The 21553-nt window shown below is 37.4% G+C and overlaps 1 protein-coding gene across 6 annotated transcripts in view; it reads right to left on the reverse strand.

Moving 5' to 3' along the window:
- Positions 1 to 21553, reverse strand: part of LOC128987044 (spectrin beta chain) — a 124901-nt gene that overhangs the window by 67276 nt on the left and 36072 nt on the right. For 5 of the 6 annotated variants that reach the window (XM_054407712.1, XM_054407709.1, XM_054407710.1 and 2 more), the window contains exon 2: positions 13441 to 13495. The gene's annotated coding sequence lies outside the window, so the exon portion shown is untranslated. Of the gene's footprint in view, positions 1 to 9936; positions 10139 to 13440; positions 13496 to 21553 lie in introns of those variants that run through there. The other variant, XM_054407708.1, reaches the window with a different exon arrangement.

Below are 21553 nucleotides of genomic sequence, written 5' to 3' on the forward strand. Positions count from 1 at the left end.
ACGTGACGTCAGGGGACAAATGATCATTCTGTGGCTGTTTATAACCATTTCCAGTCGACGTACCAACAAATAACCACAACACAACTGTAGCCTCTCCGGTGTTCAGTGTTGCGATATTTGACGATCACGACTGCGTAACAAATGTGCACGATGATATCACGGTGAGTCAGGCGCATGCGCAAACCGGTCTCGACTCAACCACTCTCTCTGCGGCTGCGTACTACTTGGTCCCTCCCCCCCCCCTCTCACTCTCTCGCTAACTCTTGTCTTTCATCGCGTCTCTGAGCGCACCACCTGTGATAATCGGTCACGCACAAGTGTTTTCCTGCTGTGTAAATAATATGTTGCGGTAAACGTTTAATATAGTAATTAAATATGCGTCACACCATCTGCGTTAGCTATTTTACAAGCAACATACCGACCAATAGATTGAAAAAGCAACATAGAGGGCATTTTTCGGACTGAGATGAGACAAAAAGATTGGGTGTTATTTCAGACAGTAAGTTTAGGAATGAAGTAGTACTGTAGTTCTTTAACGCAGTCTCCGTTCCAAAAATGTGACAACGGAATACTCAGACAGGTTAGGTCAGGTCATTACAAGTTAGGTCAGGTCAGGTCAGGTTAGATTAGGTTAGGTCAGGTTACTTGTAGGTTGCAAAGTATAAAGGTCATGGGCCTCTTACTACCTGAACTGCGTTCCTCAGCCCTTGTCAATTTTCATAGGGCCGAAATGTTACCCTACTAGCTTATTTAATCAGCGAGTGGGACGAAGTAAAGGGTGGTCCATAAATAACGAATCATTTTGAACATGTCAATCAGCTGTTGTTACTCTTAGGCCCGGTTTCCCCAAAATGGTGTAAACTTAGTTTACAATAATCTAGTTTATTTTTAAACTCCGTTTAAAATGTGTGTCCGGTTTCTCCAACATTTTACTGGCTTCGTTTAAGATAAACGGAAATTCGAGCGGTTGGCAATCCTGAATGTGTGTTTGTAAGAAATCTTCGGTGGGCTTTGGGCTAGTGTTTCTTACAACGCTCGCTACGCTACGCTACAACTCAGTAGAGCAGACGAGCAAAGTGCGAATGCTGCTAGAATAACATCACTGTTTAAGGTTATGTTATGTTATAAAGTTGATTTTTCTTTTACAACAAGACGAATTCTGTCCCTTTATTTTAGTAGGCCCTCTTGTTCTTGGTAATAAAGTGTTATACTGTAATCTGCATCTTCAACTTCTTCGAAAATGACAATTGAATCTTCCATTTGTGTTAAGGCAAATACTGCAATTAATAGTAGCCTTAACTTGCAAAAAAATTAATGTCAAAATAAAAAGAACTTAATAAACAAAATAAATTAAAATATAAATACAACTTAACTTAATCATAGGCCTTTACAATATCAAGCTAGCCCTAAGCCAAGCCTATTTTCGTCCGAATAAATTTTTTGATGCTTCAATTATTATCCTACCCATTGTTTTGGAATTATTTGAGGTTATGTTACTGTTGTAATTTACTAATTTGAACTCAGTTTATTTTATCTCCAGTAGTTAAACCAAGTCGAGAGGTGGTTTAGTTTGATCTTAGATTAATACCTAGTTTAAATTTGGGGAAACACAAATCAAAGTTAAACTACGTTTAAATCGCCGTTTAACTTAAAACTAAGTTTAAATGAGTTGGGGAAACCGGGCCTTAGTATTTTAAACAACGACAATGCCATTTTAGTAATCATGGATCGTTGGATTCAGTACAACACCGTGCCTTTTGCATTGAAGCCTACTTTAATTATATGTGACATTATAAGGCACCCGAGAAGGTTTTTGCTTTCAATCTGCCATTGAAAGGGTGTCAATCTATGGTCACCTTGATTGAGCTTCTTTTCCAACAACCAGTTTGTAATGATGTAAATTCAATTCACCATGTAAAATACAATGTAAGCTGGTTCAAGAACCGCCCACAGCAGCAGAATGTTTTCTTGCCGATCTTTTGGTACTTGGAGAACAAATTCCCGAAATCGTGCAATGTTCTCATCTGTACAGACTTTGACCTCCCCGGAAGTTTATTCTTGAGAACAGGTCCCTTAGTTCTTAAATTGAACACCCACCTATAAACAGTATTCTTGGAGGGAACTGATTTCGAAATAACCGCTGATTTACAATAATAGACTAGGCATATTTTAAAAATAGGCTTTAAGGCAAAAGGCACGGTGTTGTAGGCTACTAACTGGCCAACGATCCAAATGGCATGACATTCGTTGTTGTTTAATACATAAATGAAAATTATACACGTAACAACAGCTGATTAACGTGTTTTAAAATGATCTGTTATTTATGGACCACCCTTTGTTACTGTTTTTCTAAGAAATTTGAATTTGACCGACATGTTACTGGTCCGAAGTGTTACTACACCGCAAAGTACGTTGACCGCAAAACTGCAATGTTCATCACGGGGCTTCCCTAAACCCAAACCTATACCCAGTCCCGAGAAGCCCCACCAGAGGGAGGGGGAGATAGGTCTCGAGTGTTGAGTGTAGGTTATCACCAGATCTGCTCTATTGTTACTTCACATCCCTCTCCACCCACTATCGATTCCTTCGTGTTTACTACCCTCTCAGGTGAATTAATCTCGAACCCTTCCCATCCCTCTCCCTCTCGCTCAGCTGAGTCTCGCGTTTATTTATTCATTCCAACACTCAATGAATGTAGTCGCGTTCACACTATATAATTGAGGAGATCTTGAGCTAATTATTATTCACTCGTTTGACATTTTAAGCTTTTAAGTGTTCCAACTTTTACCAGTAAACATTTACAACATTTGCACGAGTTTTTCCCAACTTAACCTTGCACAAATGTCTTACATTGTTATGGATCACGTAATGTTACAGAAAAAAAATAGAACAAAAAGCTAATCCATAATAGGGCTAGTACATTTTTACCTGTTGAAACTAACAACCTGCATCACTTCGTGACTTCAAAATCCATGATGTATATATTGGGTACTGTAGTTGATAAGGATTAAAACGCTGATGTCTCATCATATCCCTATTATTTGCATTGCGATCGTGATCTCTTCGAGGTTAAAAACATTACAAATTAGTAATGAAACATACTATAAAAACACACAATCTAACGTAGGCCCTAAGTCATTTTCTTCATTAAATTTTACACAACTAACATTAAAATATTTTACTTGAATTCCCTAAAACCTCAATAAAACATACGATGAGGACACAAAATCTTCTCATATTTACATTTTATACAAATAACATTACAACATTGAATTCAACTTGAATTCACTGAAACATCACCAACTACAGATAACCCCATTTTCATATGGATGTAAACAAAATTGTACTATGGCCATATGTTTTGATGTAATCGAATGTAAAAGTTCAGATGATTGACAACAGAATTCGACAAACTATGAAATTTTAAAAGCCTATGACGAAGGGCTTTCACGGGATATCGGACAACCCACAAAATGCACATCTAGAGGATAAGAGCTTTAAATTGAGACCCAATATGCCTATAAAAATAATGCGTCAATTTGCTGCACACAAAAAATTCAACAAATTCTTTTAATAATATAGATATTGTATATAATTGAGAACTTATGTGATTATGTTACCGAAAACCCCCACAAATTAATTAGCCAATAATTAAGACTCAGAACGTCAAATGGCCCTTACAACACCAAATGTCTATGCATAATAAATAAACTATTAGACCTGGTTAAATAGCAAAAGATAAGTAAAATATTCCTAGCGTCAACTCGTCATGATTGTCCAACACACGACATCTCGCGTGGCGATGTCCCCATATACCTGCATGACGAGGGAAAATAAAACTTGCACTCAAGAAATATTTCATTTCAAACCATTATAGTTCGTAATTGATTTGTATGTATTGTATTTGTGGTATACATTTTTGAGACCTAAACACATTGGTTGATACCGAAAGTTTGCAACAATCTAAAGGACTAGTTTTTTGTTGATACACCCCAATGTTTTCGATAGTTTTCCAATATTTACAGCTGAAACAAAAACGATTGAATGGGATTTTAAAGCATAAAAACATAAAATGTGTTTCTGATTTAACTGCTGCAGTGTCCAACACAAACGCTATACAATGACAAAGTACCCAAGTAACTAATGTGAACAGCAGTCGCTGAGTGCAGTTTGTACATTGTCGCAACCATTTCTGCACCGTAATTTGTATGTTAAAGCAAAAAAAGTCAGACAAAACGTCTACAAATGCGTTACACCATTTCACCATACCCCAACCCTAAGCTGTTTGGGCGCTAATGCATTTTCCAAGACATGGAGCAAACCCATTTGTGAAATTATATATAAAACTTCAAAATCTTAAACGATGAAACATTTTTTAAGTATTCTGAAAGCTCTGTTAAGACAAACCATCCATATTTAAGAGTGCATTCAATCCTTAGTTGAAGTTTTTAAACAGTAATTAAAGCAAACATAACTTATTTTTTAGGCTCAACTGAATCAACAATATGGCAAAATCGTATCATTATCATACACAGATTTGTTAACCAAGCCAAAATTAAAGTTTAGTACACTATTGTATCATTTAAGTCACGAATCCAATAGTCAATGGTATACGTGAATAGTAGCACACTAATGGACGCTTATCTTCCATACGTTCTCATTGAGTGAAAAAATTGCTACAGCTGGTCCATATGGATGGAATGCGTACTAGTTTCAGTCCATACGTGTACTTCCACCAAAATCAGCTGTGCTACCTAGACTATTAATGACCACTGACACAATTTTGAGAATGAAATGTAGAGTTCTATCAAAATTCAATGGGTTTATGTTTGCCATTTGTTTGTGCAAACTCAACCTGACGATTTCTGATTTCCTTCTGTACAACCGGATCGCCCGGACGGCCGGCGGACAGTCGTTACATCAGACAACCACACAGTCTTTGTTTTGTTGGTTTTCTCGGCCACCGGATGCTATTTATACCAGACCAGACTGAGACACCGGCTCCAGGTGTCTCCAGTTGCAATTCCAGTTCTCAAGTTGTCTGGAATGCTGCAATGGAGAGCATGGATGCATTTAAACATCTGTTGTCGCATTTACATGAAAACCAACAAGCATAGAATCACTCATATTAAGTAAACATTATGAAGCAAGTGATTTTAGCAAAACTACAGTACCCGATCAATGAAAAAGAGGATAATTTTCGCTCTCGAGGAGAACATTCACAGTATTATACGCGAATCTGTTTCACAATATCTAACAATAAAGATTAAGTATACCTATACAAATGAAAAACGTATATATCCTAAGATAGTAAACGTTGAAAAATGATCGACAATTTTTACATTAAATTTTGATAACTGATCAAGAATGAGGTTCCGCTTTCGTATACCTACGATAATAGACATTAAACCGTTGCCTATTGATACTTACATAATAAATGAAACATTGATACAGTTATCAAACTAATTGATTCACACCCGGGTTAAAACAAACTTCTAAAACAGTTATTCTCAACTTATAATGTAGGCCTATTTCAAATGTAAACCAAGGTAAAATTGAAGAAACTTGTCACTAAAAACGTAGTTTAGTAGAAGCTCCTTCCATCTAGAATGTGTAATATTTCAAATGTAAAATAAGTACACCTTAGGCCTACATTTTTTTTTTCAAATATAATTTTACATTAATTGTATTCAACAATTGGACAAAAAACACGTGGAACTAGGTCGATGGTTTTTGTATTCCAGGAGAAAGATGAATCTGTCTATTTCCGCCCAACAAGGTGATTGATGATATTGCGCTACGTCACAACCCTATACCGAAGGAAGAAATAAATGTGGTAGAGCATTTGGAACACAGTTTGTAGCATTGTAATGTACCTCAGTTTTACGGTACAACTCGAAAGTTAAATTTTGTACATTCAAGTATGTAGTATAATGTACATTTTTACAATTGAACCCTATCACAATGTTAATTACAATGTTTCCGCGTGAGATTTTATTTAGTATTTAAACTGCGAAAAAGTCAATTTAGTAGAAAATATCTACAACTACTAGTCTTAAATTTTATCATGTGTACCCAATGATTAACGAATCCTAGATAACAAAAGTAATTGGAACCAACTATATTAGCCCTTCAAGGTCTTAAATGTTGAATATGTAGTAAATCTTTCGACAATATACCTACTTTAATATACTTTAAGTTAATACATATTTTTACTTTTAAAATTTAAAGTAGCAATAACAGCACAGTACAGCTTTTTTTACAAGTCTAACGCTTCATACACTTCACAATAACACAATAAACATAGAAGTTTAAAATACTGAATATTAGAAAACTAAACCAAAAAAGCTGTCTGTACTTCTGTATATGATCTGGCGTTATAACCAGCGCTGCGGTCGAACAAACCAAATAAACATGTAGCTTTCTTCACTTGAGTTTCTGACAGAAAGTAAACAAACCAACAGCGTATTTTTAACACTGTCGAGCTATTTTTGAGCTTCAGCTTGTGCTTTTAAGACATATCGGATTGTATGAGTAACTAGAAGTTACCATAGTATACCAAAGAGACCAACCTTTAAATTGGATAGAGTAATTGTATCGCACAGTTCTTGCATATAGATGATGATGGTAAATTTATATGGTGGGTTTTTAATGCATTTTATTTAAGTAATTTTGGTGAGCTACGGCAAGAAGTTTGCTTCACTCAAGTACTGCTTCTGGGCTGAGAGCAGTACATAGACAACATTTTACAAATTCCACAACACGTATTTTATTAAACAATATTTCAGCTAGATGCAGGGTATCATCTAGAGAGGTTGACAAACTCGGTTGACATAGTTAACCTAACCCATCGAAGTATATAACACTATATACTTCGATGACCTAACCTCACACCTTAAAATAGAGGAGCAAGCTGGTCTAGTAGAGCGCAGGACTTAATTCCCCGAGGTCCCGGGTTCAAATCCCACCAATTACCAATTGAGTTTATCAATATGACAATGCAGTGACCCCTTCTATGCCTAGCCTGTAGTAATTCCGGGATAGAATCTAGCGTCCTTGGTGGTAGATGTGGACATTAAAACCCTTAACCTTTAATGATTCACTGAGAGTTTCTATGGAGTCCAGTGTACATGCTCATCCCTTTTGATTGGTTTCGATAATGTTGTCCTAGGTTAGTACGCACTACATATCTTTCTACTGTGTACACATTCACGATTGCATTATCGTCTCGTCACTGTCGCCAGTCCCTTGGCTCGGATCCCAACAGTTCAGTGTCTCGAGACAGAGCTGTTCAACACCACTTGTATTGTTCCCATTTTTATTTACTCGGTTATTTATGGAACTCTGCCTAAGTTGCAAAGTGAAATTGTATGGTCACGCAACCGCAAATCCAAACAAAACTCACAGCTTGTGCTACAGGATCGGCATGAGCAAACAGAACATGAAACGCGCAGTAGAGCAATTACGCAGGAACCGGAAGAACGTATCAATATCAGGTGCACAACAGGATTAATGTGGGGGAGTTAGCTACTGGAACAGAGGGGAGAGTGAAGTCAACGCTAAGTGAAAACACCGCGTGGAATAGGAAAGAACTACATTATATAAAGCAATTCTTGATATTCGTTAAATTTCAAACACAATTTCCAAATTTATCTTTGGTATGATTGCAGATTGATCTTACACATTTTATAGTTTAAAATTGTAGGTTAAGGTTTGCTAGTTAACCCCGGTATATGCGGCTTCTTATCACTTGACCTTCCGACTGATGATGAGCTCACAGGGTCAATGAGGTCAATGATATCAGTCTGTCTGCCGGCCGGCCAGTTCCTATCGTAATTGTGATATAGCGAAAGAGGCTGGTCTTATTTGGGGATGCGAGAACGACAGGACTAGGTTCTTATTAAGTATTTATGGAAGAGCGATCCGAATTTTGTTTTCTCTCCATAAACTTCAATCGTGCAGAGAGTATTTTAGATCATTTAAAATCCTAATTTTCCATCTATACATCTTGGGTACTCTTATCTTTTCTCAAGAAAAATCTTTCCTTTTTCTCATCTGCAATAAGTACCCGTACTTGTAGTGTACTATATCGGAATGTCTTATAGTAGTAATTGGTTTAAACTTTTAATACATGTTTCAACTGCCGCCAAGTGTTTTGGATGTATTCAAGTCAATACTGAAGTTACTAAGTTATTTCAATGAAAACAACCGTTCAACCATTCGAGACTATGGTATTTAAACTATACACAGTGTGAATAAATTCTAGCCTTTAAAGGTTTATCGCTGCTACAGTATGTATTATAATTACTGCATCAAATGTATTGTTCAGAACTAACAAAGTGCAAACGTGTGAACCCCTCTTCTATCGTACTAACTGAAGAAGGACAAAATTACGTATTTTAAAGGGAAATAGAGGCTGGCATTAAAAAATTAAATGCCAGCTATGGACCGGAAACCGGACTTGATCCAATCGACGTTATTTTTGGCCCGAAGGTCGCGTGTTTCTCTGGAGCAAGCGTGTGATACGTGCCAGCTGAGCTGAGACACCGACTCAGCTAAACACGACCACAACACGACTGACCGTGAACATGCGCTATGCAATATACCTGGTGTGTCGTGTACGCCACGTCAAACCTACGGACTAAGCGAATTTCAATTCGCCTTATTGGAAGTTTTTTTTTTTTTATCGTAAGATTTAACAAGGGCTAATGACCTGCTGCAGAAAGGGAACAAGTGTTTTTGATCAACGTCAATGATGAAACAGAGACATTTGCCAAAGATTTCGAAAAATCTACATTGACCAAAGATTTGAACGAGAGGGAAAGCGGCCAGTGCCGCCCTATTGTTTTGCCGTGGGGGTCATAAACTGTCAAAACCGTGTGCCAGTTGACTCCCCAGAGCAAGAGTGATTAAGGGGACTGGTATTAGTAGAAGGGGGTGTAGTGGGCAGGTTGTAACCTGGGTTGCAGCGGAGACCGGGTACATCTCCTTAACTGGGCTACCCTAATAACAATTGAAAATATCGATTCGATTAGTAAACCTGCACTCAATTTTTTGATAACCAGCAAGTTTGGTTAGGTTAGGTTATAACAGTTTCATTTAATCCCTCAAACGAGTTTTGCTCACTCTCCCCCCCCCCTGGTCGATCTTTCCACCCCCATACCCGCCGCACCGTGGGACTGGTCACTGATACCTGGCTGGCACTCAGACCGCCAAGCCTCAAGCTGTAAAATGACCCTCGTCAAAGTTATTAGGCAAATGGCACTAGGGCCTGCACTCGAACTAGAGTTTTTGGCCTCTGGGGACATCAAAATTGAAAAGTTAATCGGTAGGGGGTCAAGGTAGTATACAGCTACTTACCTATAGGGGAAATTCGCTATCTTAAATGGTAGGTTTTATAAAGTAAACTTCTGTAGTTCTGTACATATAAAATTGAACATTAAACACCAAGCCATTAAAAGGAGACCCTGGCGTTTGTGTGATACCTTTGATCAAGGCCCTATATAATTTGGAAGTGTTCGGTGATAAAAAAAGAAACATAGGGTATTACTACTTATTTCTAAGAGGAAAAGTGTCAAAAACTGGAAACATTTCTAAATAAACACTACCTACACGCAGCTCGGCAAGGCTCCAAATCATCGAAAACATTTAAGTGGCGCGCATCCAATATTATAAGCAGTTAAAAATATTCTCGAGAACCGTAGCAAAACACGGAACAAAGTATCCCGCAACAGAAATGTGATATGGTTTTCAATTTTTTCCAAAAATTCTTCCAAAGAGTAAAACTTTAAAGCAATTATTTATTGTTTAGTTGTAAAAATATTACGTATAAAGTGGTTGGTACCCGTGCTGTCGCTAAAGAAAAAATTATAACAAGGAAATAAACCGAAAAAAAACCTAGGTACATCTAGGCTATCTTGTACTTTTTACACTGACCTAGTGGACTTGTCAACTCCAGGTGATCTGCGCACGACGGTGGATGCCGTGCAGAATAATACAACAACACACAAGCACCACGAAACAACATATAGCGTACACGTCGTTGTCTTCTATCACACCGAACACTGAGTCATACATCGCTACACTAATACACTAATACACTAGTGTTCAACACATCGCGAACTGTGGCCTACTGGCGTGGTCACTGGTCAGTCCACGAAACCTACTGCGGTGGACAATAAAGAAATTAGTAGATTAAATCGTTACAGTAAATGTATGCATAAACAAAATAACTGTAAACCCTTTAAACTGACATATTTACACCAATGAACGTAATAACAATCTAAAATCCCACACCGTATGGAAAAAAACATACAACACCAACCCGAGAACTACTCGAACTACACACTAGGGAGATGACCCAACACTATTTAACCACAAAAAAAACACACAATTTCCAAATTCAACGCCACAAACGGTGAAACATGACCTGAGACCGGCAATAAACTGATATCGCTACTACAACTGCTGTGTTGACGTCTGTAGGTGGGGCCAGCGACGATGCCAGGCTACCCGTGTATATTCTGGGCCATCCGACCACCGCTACCACGACCACGACCACGGACCAACCACTTATGCAACGGTCAATCATACAGCGGCCAATCCACTCGCATTCTTGGCCGCTAGATTTATAAGCGAGAACAATGCGAGGTATTTTCAGACCGCGAGTGAAAGATTAATCGCCCCGGTTGAAAGGGGTTGGCAGCGGATAAACGATGTGATCATAAATTTTAAATTGATCATTGGGTAATGGGTTTCCTCAAAATGGGAAATGAGAGTTATAGCATAAATAGTCGATGGAAATAGCCTATTTATTGCATTTTCGGGCTGAGCCATAGCAGCGGCCACAGAATTAAATGTCGCTGAGCCATAGCCATAGTATACAGGGTGGTAATAAAGTCCGAAGACAATTAAATATTTTTTAACCGACAACAGATTAATCAATAAGATTTGGTACATCAACACCACACCTAAAAACCTTTTTTTTTTAGGAAATGTCAATTTTTCTGTCATATCATGGGGACGTCCCGCCAGGAGTCAGAAGGAAATATTAAATAGAGCATAGGTTGACATGTACATTAAATTAAAGGTCTTTACTAGCAGAATATATTACCGCAAATTTGAACTCAAACGGACAACCGAGCCAAGAATGACAGTTGTTCAAAGATTCATTTAATATGCATTGCTATTATACGCTTACAGACCTAGGAATCGGATGAAAATTGTTAACGTAAGCATAGGTCGATATGCACATCAAAAGCTCAAAAGAACGCCTGAGTAAAAAATGGCAGTCGTTCAAAGATTCAAAATGGCAGATTCAAGAAATCTTTGAACGGCTGCCATTTTGAGCAGGATCAACCTTTTGAAGTGCGGTTTGCGGCATTGTATTCTACCAAAAAAGACCTTTCATTTGATGTGCATATTGACCTATGCTTCCAGTTAAGATTTTCTTCCGACTCCTTGTGCCCTTGGCCGTCCCCCTGAAGAGTTATTGGATCACTGAATTTGTGTTAAAATAAAGTTTTATGCTCTGTAACTTTGTTCCAAGTATTGTAGCTCTATCTACATTATTTTTTTAAAATATTTAACTGTCTTCGGACTTTATTACCACCCTGTATACTAGAGACATATATGGCTGAGCGCACTCGAATTTCGTAATAACATCCGCAGCAAACAAAATTGTACAAGTAACTTACCTTGGTTAGCAAAACCACGAGCGAGAATTTGAAAATAAACCCGATATTATCAGTATATTAACATGACCATAAGCGGATTCGTGCAATTTTCTACGTTTGATGCAGCCTGCACAAAATACCTCTGACCAAGAAAAAATCAAAAGCAAACCCTGAGTACACAACTGGCACGACAATAAAACCAAATGATAAGAAATCAAAATCTAATAATCTCACTATAAATTAAACCACAGACAATAGACCACCCTTGTTTAATGGCATATTCTCTGTGATTAAACTCAGGTCTAAAATAGACAAAAATGTTGAATAAAACCCTCCAGCAAAACCCAAGACCTTTACCTTTAAGGTTTAACAACTCTTTAAATTTACACAGAGAAATTCACCCCTAAATCATAGTTTTACTTTGCTAAACAGATATATACTAAAAGTATCGCTAACGAAATGGTTACTGTCTTGTACCTCTTAATGAACATGATTTGTAGGGACACGTTAACATTCCCGGCTATCTCCGAGAGTTCGATATTAAATGGCCTAAACCCAGACATATTTTTGCGCAACTGCAAAGATAATTTCCATCTTATTGTTTCAAGTTATGACTCGCAACCGAGTAAGCTGCTATCATTGTCGTCAATCAGCCAGGAAATTACCGTTCCGAACCATTAGTCGTGCACATTTGCAACTCTGACGCTGACAAAGACAGCTGATAATTGTTAAAGGATGACACAACGAGCAGTTTAGATTAACCAAACCCGTTTCGTACCTAGAGCCGAAAATGAGGTTCTGTCGGCTCGAGATAGGTTTTCAAGTTCAAGACGAAATCAATAAGATATTAAATTAATTTGTAAATAAATGTGTATATAAAATAGCCCAAATAGTAATGTATACATTTATTTAGTCTCCCAACCAACTCGCATGTTCTTTTCCAATAGTTTCCATCAGTACGCTACCATTTATTTTACAATAAGCTTAAACACATTCCACAGTATGTTTGCGTATTACCGTCGACCACACACACACATGAAAGCCCAAAGGGGTATTTAATTTTCACACGTCGCTTTCTAACATCGCATCGCGCCGGTTATGTAAGTTGCCGAGTATCCCTATATGGCGGATATCACTTGCCATATACAGAAGAAACAAGCCACCACCGGTTCATACCAACTGCATTTTAATCGAATTCTGAACATAACTACAGTAAGTCGAAACGCCACGCCAAAAGTAATCTCAATAGTAGTTTAGGCAACGATCGCATAAAGATAGTGTTAACGCCTTGGCGAGTGCCTTAAAAACTTATACGATTGTCGTCAACACTATTTACGCGAGTTGCGTACACTACTTTACCTACGACCGGTATTTAATTACTTATAGTCACTACTCAAAACTTCTAATAGAGGTTATGTTTTCGTTTATAACCTCTCATTGCCACTGACAGTGATGCAATGACTCGTTGTACCAATCACTAATTGCACCAATCGTTAACAATTAAATTGGTAAACAGCTGATTAGTTGAAATGGAAGGTATTACAATTTTACTTCTTCTCTCTTAATCCTTGAATCTCATTGGTCCGTTACTCGTGTTGTTAAGTAAAACTATATTGTTAATGTAAGTAAACAATGCTGATATGTGCAACTTTTCAATTCTAAGGACTGAACTGAAACGGCTACTTTAAAAAAAACGGTCGTAGGTAATATATTTTTTTAATTGGCAAATGTTAAAGTAAACCTATTATAAAAATGAGAATCCTACCTGTCACTTGTAGTTGACAGACTTCAAAACTATGATAGGCTCATCCAGGGGCCACCTGTAAAAAGAAAAATGTTCATCAAACATGAATAAGGGAAACAATATTGGAAATTGGTTATATTATTTATATCGAAAATGTGGAAATCGTAAATGTTCAAAAGATAAAGACTTTAAACAAAGTAGCTTGAATATATTTATGTGAAGAAACAACGTGCAGTCAATTAGCATGCCTGGTAGCGATAAGCAACCGTTAAAAAGGCTTGGTTGTTAACGTTGTAAGATAACGAAAAAGTAAACAATGGTAGTTTGGTATAAAAACATTACTTGTTTTCAATGTATAAGTTACTACCAAAACCCGCAAACCGCTTGATTCACTTGTCAATACAGTAGGTAGTATTTCTTTCAAAGAATGATTAACTATTAAAAAAGGCGAGAAAAATCTATTAATATTGCAGAAATACCCCATTGCATGAGAATAGTTTGTGACAGTTAACACATTTATCATAATCCTAACAAATCCTATTTGACAGGAGAATTGCAAAAAACACAGAATGAGTATAGGGGCCCATTTAATGTAACCTTTTTATACTGTGGTGCAATAACCTAAACTAAAAGGCACAGAATGAACTATGATATTTCTAAACTAAAAGTGACTATCCCTGTTTCATAGAGGGAAAGCATGGTTTGAAACATAATATTTACAAAGGTAAATCTCTAAATCTTTTCCAAATACTGTAGTAAAATTATCTTCGTTAAAAAGGAACCTGGAATGTTTGTATGGCGATTAAATGATTTTGTACGTTTCGTGATACACAATTAACATGAACCGTTTCATTATTTTTACATGCATCATTTAAATAATTAACGTTTACAGATAACCTTAAAAAATGCCATCAACAAGTTCACAGATGAAATTCAGGCAACTCACATTCAAAACCAAAGTAAACACCACAACAGGTCTAAAAACAACCTCCTCACGCCCAATTTTCCCCTACGAACAAACATGAAAGTGGAAGAACCCCACAAACCATTGAATGATTAGAGGGGTGTGGAGAAGTGTATAGCGAAGTAAGGGCGTTGATAAGGCGAGCCTCGGGACATAACGGAATGATTACAGCTAGATGGCACCATCTACTGGGCTGAGGGCGCCAGATCAATATACTGTGTACAGTGTACAGGCTATAGGCTGACTCATGCGTAGCTGGGGCGAGTGGCGAGTCTTGTACAAGGGGTGTGGAGCAGTGTATAGTGAAGTAAAGGCAGTAAGGGCGTTGATAAGGCGAGCCTCGGGACATAACGGAATGATTACAGCTAGACGGCACCATCTACTGGGCTGAGGGCGCCAGATCAATATACTGTGTACAGTGTACAGACTATAGGCTGACTCATGCGTAGCTGGGGCGAGTGGCGAGTCTTGTACAAGGGGTGTGGAGCAGTGTATAGTGAAGTAAATGCAGTAAGGTCGTTGATAAGGCGAGCCTCGGGACATAACGGAATGATTACAGCTAGACGGCACCATCTACTGGGCTGAGGGCGCCAGATCAATATACTGTGTACAGTGTGCAGGCTATAGGCTGACTCATGCGGTGCTGGGGCGAGTCTTGTACAAGGGGTGTGGAGCAGTGTATAGTGAAGTAAATGCAGTAAGGTCGTTGATAAGGCGAGCCTCGGGACATAACGGAATGATTACAGCTAGACGGCACCATCTACTGGGCTGAGGGCGCCAGATCAACATACTGTGTACAGTGTACAGGCTATAGGCTGACTCATGCGTAGCTGGGGCGAGTGGCGAGTCTTGTACAAGGGGTGTGGAGCAGTGTATAGTGAAGTAAAGGCAGTAAGGGCGTTGATAAGGCGAGCCTCGGGACATAACGGAATGATTACAGCTAGACGGCACCATCTACTGGGCTGAGGGCGCCAGATCAATATACTGTGTACAGTGTACAGGCTATAGGGCTGACTCATGCTGTGCTGGCTGGGGCGAGTCGTCTTGAACCATACATCTTGGTATTGAACAAGATGTGGAAAATCCAGCGAAATTCAGTATTACATACCATTCCTGTAGTTCGATGTAATTCCATTTAATTTCAGTCCATAATTGTGATTCATACATCTCGAGACAATATTCTCCAAATAAAAAAAAAAAAAACTGTATCAGTAATTTGACAAATACTCTACTTCCTCCCGTAAACTAATCAAAAACTTGTAATAATTGTAGGTAAGCAGGCGGTGGGAGAAACTACATGATATTTTATGGGTAAAATCGCAAAAGTTGCAATAAATTTGGAACCGTAATTTTTTACAGCATTGACAGTTGTACCATTATATTTTGATTACTACCACATAGTACCCACATACCGAATTTCACCTAGATCGGGCCACAGGTGTAGTCTTTAGCTCTGTACACTCCTCGCCCTCACACACACGTACACACACGAAAACCACTTTTTGAGTTAAGGGTGATTCAAACCGAATATTTCCACGCATACCTAATACTTAAATACTTTATTATGAAGGTAAATTTTGAAAGATTGAAGAAAGTAGTTTGGTAATTGGTTTTGCTATTATTCTATGCAAATATAAATCGTGTGGAATATTCCATTTTAGTCAACAGATCGTGTCAAATGTGCTTGTGGCGATTTGCATAATAATGTATTTTATGGCACCATTTGGCATTAAAGAAACCGCAGTGCCGGTTCAAATCAAATTAGAATAAAGTCCTCAGTTCATAGCCGCATCTTTTAAATTGAAAACTGTCCATTCATTTTTATAACTCGGCATTAATGAACGATTAATTCCAAACTAGTGGTATTTAGGTGTTGGCTCAAACTAAAGACACACAGTGATTTCTGTGGAATCGATAATCGTCCATCCCGGCAATCAGATAGGAGTTCTTGTTCCCGAAAATGCAGTGTGTTTGAAGGAGGGGTGTTATCTCAAACTATAACTCAATAACTCAATAACTCATTTATTTAGCAAGATTAACATTACAAATGCATTAGCCAAGTCAAATTTACTAAAAATAACTATTAACTAACTTTTAAAATAATTAAAATTAAAATTCATTAGGACTGTCCGTCAGCGAGAAAGGCGCGGACACTGTAGTAGCCTTTACCCACGAGAAATGACCTCAAGTGCCTTTTGAAGCATCCCGGATCTGATGTGGACTTGATTTGAAGTGGGAGAGCATTGAACAGTTTGATGGCATTATAGTTTAGATGTCTTTCAAAGAATGTGGTTGAATGGGCTGGAATTCTCAGATTGAAAGTATTGCGAAGCAGATACGAGTGGGTGGACTACAAACTACAACTATAACTACAAAAATATTTCCTATAAAATTAACAATTGTTATCCCGGATGTTTAACTTTACGAATGTTTTCATCTCGAATCAAAGAGTTAGAGGGGCCCAATGATAGTTTAATTAAACTTCGGTACTTTTGTCGTTTAATTCGTAATGAGGGATTTCTAGGGGGGAAATAGGATGTTTGATCATAAAGATTTCGAAGCATCCTAGACGATGGGATTCCTCTATAGATGTATTGTTACCAAACACAGGGACTAAAATAATAATCATCTCACTTTATGGAATAAAACGCCATCTTTATCCCGATTCCCAAACTGTGGCATACAACAGTACTGAGTACTCTATTACGTGTAGGTGGAAACATACAGACTACAAGCCAGGCTACAAGCTACAGTCCTGTCAGTGAACTTGTCAGTGCCAATAGTCACGGTCGTGATACGGTTCGCTGACCGACTGTTGGAGTACCGCAGACCGTTACTGATACACTACTACTACAGTACTAAAAGTACAAAGCAATCACCGAACTCAACCAAGACCTGCCATTGACTTTGTACACATCTAATACATGGACTATTTGTCACAAACTGATTACTAAAAGAGGCGTCGTTGAACGAGTGCACTACTATCAAAATTGTACTTTATCTCTTAGTTTTCGATACTTGTAATATTTATGATAAGAGAATCATTGGTCTGCAGTAAGTTGTAATACCAGTTTGGCTTGGTTGAACAGTCAGCGTTTACTACAGAAACCAGAAATTAACAACTACACACTCCATGGCTTAAATTATACTATACTACGTCTCTTTTACTCAATAACTGACTACAAAATAAGATGTCTTCTTCTCTCTATAGTTTCTGGTTCACCGTACCAACTCCTTACACGAAATCAGTTATACAAACTCTATTAAAGCAAGTATCCATCCAACTAGCAAAAGATGAATGACCAGTACATTATGATCTCCAGAGAATTATTAATTAGATTTCAATATGAAGGATAAGTCCTAGTAACAAAATCGTAGTATTTATTTCAATCACGGACAAGTATTTCTTAACTCAGAAGAAAATCGCATATTCTGTCGTCCGTGACAAAAGTGTATACAAGTCTTAACTGAACAAACTTCTCCTGCCTTGCCGCAAAACGACTAACGTCATAGCCAAATATAACGCGAATAGTTTCCCGTCTGAGCGACGCCCTTGGAAACACTGTAGGGAACATTCACTGGAGACCAATACTGTACTAGGATGCAATATTGCTTTCTATATCCTCATTACGTCATTTAAATAATGAATTTCAAACGAATGAATCACACAATATTCACACTTATATACTCTTACCGACTACTTATTAACATGCGAATACGAAATTAATATAATTTTGTCAAGGTTAATGTTTTGCCTAAAGTCTGTATCGCTTACCAATACAATAATAGGCCGCATGTACAGGTATCTCGACAACAGTATGCCTATTTTGTAAGGAAACAGTTTTTTTTTTATACTGAAGATTTAACTTTCATTGACTTCACTTCTTGACAGAGGCTTTTAATCTATGATACTATTCACAGCGAAGTACACATTTCAGTAAATGTCTTATTCAAGAACAAAAGCGAACCTACTTAGTTTGAATGATCGCCCAATAATTTTTATCTTTGTTGTATTTTTAGTTCCGTTTTCTTACTTAGGCCTTACTCAAAACTTTTCAATCTTGACAAACTAAATGGCAATTTTAAATATAGTAACAACTGGTTGGTTCGTTGGACCAATCTTAATAAAACTATGTTTTCTAGGAGTTGGTCCATGGTGGGATTTACATTGATGATCACACTCGAATCATACAGATGAGTATCTCAAAAGTTTCTTTGACAATATTTCGACCATACTTTACATGGGCTACAATAGGATATTGAGACGATGCACCGCGTCTTGCAGTTTACTGTTGGCGGAGGCAGGATTTAACACGCCCGTCGAGTATAAATACACCAAGGCCAGCTGGTTTACAAGTGTGTCACTAGTTTACACCGATGGGCTGATGACGTCATTGAGGAATCTCTAGTGGTTATTGAATAAATAATGTTAAATACACCTGGCTACAATAAATCGAGCGTTTAAAATGAATAATCAATGTCAGTGATGTTAAGTTATTTACTTTCCTCAAGTTTATATTAGATCCCACAATACAGTAAAGCATTTTAAAAAGATCTAATAACTTAGGCCTACTGTTGTTATCTAGAGGTAAAAAATTTCATGAAAATGATTTGAAACATGATGCAGGAGATATTGCAAAATCAATCAGGAGAAATTGCAAAATCAATGTATTGAAATGAGAATGATGTCTAAATTATCGTTAGTAGAGAAACATTATTTTTATCACTCTCTAACTGTATTCGAAAATAGCCCATTTCCATACAGCTGAGATCCTCGAAAATCGTCAATTTCCATAGTGTTTCACATGCGAGTCTAAGTAGTGAAATACACTTTTATTATCGAACTTTTGATAATGTAATTTTCACATACAACTTTAGTAAAAAAAAAAATAAACAGAATGAAGAATTCGATTGATGAATAATAGCCTGATTCAATTCGCACCATCATTTTCTCAAACGAAATTATAACCAAATAAAACAATACCGGCATTACTAACTCTTTAACCGATTTTTTACTAAAATTACTAAAAGCAGACTTTTAAACCTGTATGTCAATTTTGAATGCCGCTTCATTTCAAAACATTTTCGATTTTCGGTGAACAGACAAGAGACCGCGAACTGATGAAAGTGATTACTGTGTTAAGTTTGGTCGGAATTTCGTATTTTATCGGAACAGTGCCGTATTGTTTGAGGTCAACGTCCCTTTTATTGCGATCCGTCTTCGCCTCACTCCCACCAACTACACTACAGAAGACCCGAATGTTCTCTATTGTTCCACGACCACGCTTCACTTGCACAACTGTGGTAAAGTGGTAAACCGAGGCCTCGCCTCGTTCCTTGCCTTTCATTCGGTCTATTCACAGAATAAAGGGGAAAGTCCCCTTTAATTTGTTCAATAAGGTCTCTATAAGCGAGGACAACACAATTATATTATGAAAATGCTCAAGAACATAGCATTTTGAATTTTTATCGATGCTGTACAGACGGAATTTTCTGCTTCAAAGTAACCTAGGCCCTATATGATAATGACTGATTTGGTCATTAGGATGGACAATTCGAGGGTTTTCAAAACAAAAATTAGCACACAAGAAATGAACGCTGTAGAAGTAGAAATATAAAAGGTTTGTCGGTTGTTAAATTGTTAAACAACTCTACTTTTCTTTTTTAAGTTCTTGCGACAACTTTGAAAGCAAAGAGTGACTGGCGCAAATACTGAGCATCTGTTCAACAAAAGGCGAACGTGACACAAACAAGGTAACCATCCACACGCCCCCAGATTCCCTAGCACCCCAATGTGACCTGGGGGGAAATTGAGGGGGGAAAAGGCATAAAGGGAGCACATCAACAATAGAAGTGCTACGGAAAGAGGTTGACCATTTGCAAGTATTGTGAAAGAAAATAAATTTATGATTTTATATTTGAATTAATTAAGTTATCTGTAAGATAATTTGCTATTTTAGTTTTAGAAACATGGATGAGTTAATGCATTCAACTATGGACAGTCAAGCCATGCAGATTATTATGCTCTTCTAACATTTTCTTTTCCATTTAGCCTATTTAATTTTTTACCTAACCCGCCATGTTAAACTTCCCTATCCCAAGCGTGATGTATACAACTTCCTTACTTCTCGAGTGATGTAAAGTATCAAAAACTCACTCGGTGATGTAAAGAAACCCATTTAAATAACATTGAGTGCGCTTAACTTAAAAAATATAACTCTATGGAGCTAACGACGTTCAACGCTAGAAATCAGCTGTGCGCTTGAATTTTATTGTTATGCTATAAAGTATTTTCCTACCTAACCTAGCTTTTGTTAGTAAAAGAACGTTACTGAGAGAAGATGAGTGAAATGGATAATGAAAAATATTGTACGTAAACCCATGTATATTGTCGGGTCAGGTAAAATCTTGTACGTTACACGTTACGCAAGAGCGTGTTTACATCACTTAGGTGAATTTATGCAACTCGCTTCCGCTCGTTGCACAACATTCACCTGCGTGAAGTAAAAACGTTCTTACTACACTTGTAATGTAAATAGCTATTACAGACCGTGACAAAAAATTTTAGTGTTGTACTGTACCCGTTGCAATACTTACTTTTTTTTAGTATTTTTTTAAGATTTATCTTACGCACAGATCTTGTTATGGCTAATTTTGTAGGATCAGTTTCTTCTAAATGCAAGAGTGCAAAAATTGATGTACGGGTAAATATGTTTTTATACGTACACCATAATTGATTGTTTGTCTAAACACATTTGAAACAGTTAAAATTGCAGAATCTCTAAAACCTACTACAGTAGTTATACTACATGTAGAATAAGTAATTGTATGGGCCACAATTTCAACGAGTATTATGCCTAATAGAAAAACCTACCTATAGGCCTTACGCCTAAAACTTCTTGTTTAGTGCAAAAAACTGTTGCTTTTCTTGGAGTACCGGTACACAATGTTGCAAATATACGTTGATGAACCGATATTTTAAAATAGCCACTTACTGTAGTATCTAATTATACTGACTTGCTAATTCAAACACACAATTGCCACATTTACACTGATGTCAGGTTTTATTTTAATCTGCCAATCTTAATAAACCTTCCTCTGACGATACAAGTTTATTGAAAAAAGGATTATTTTAAGCGTATCATGACAAGTTAAATTCTTGTGACAGTA

This window comes from Macrosteles quadrilineatus, unplaced genomic scaffold, assembly GCF_028750875.1.
Source record: "Macrosteles quadrilineatus isolate MER2022 unplaced genomic scaffold, UCM_ALF_1.0 Scaffold_2__2_contigs__length_208266976, whole genome shotgun sequence".
NCBI classification, from domain to species: Eukaryota; Metazoa; Arthropoda; class Insecta; order Hemiptera; family Cicadellidae; genus Macrosteles; species Macrosteles quadrilineatus.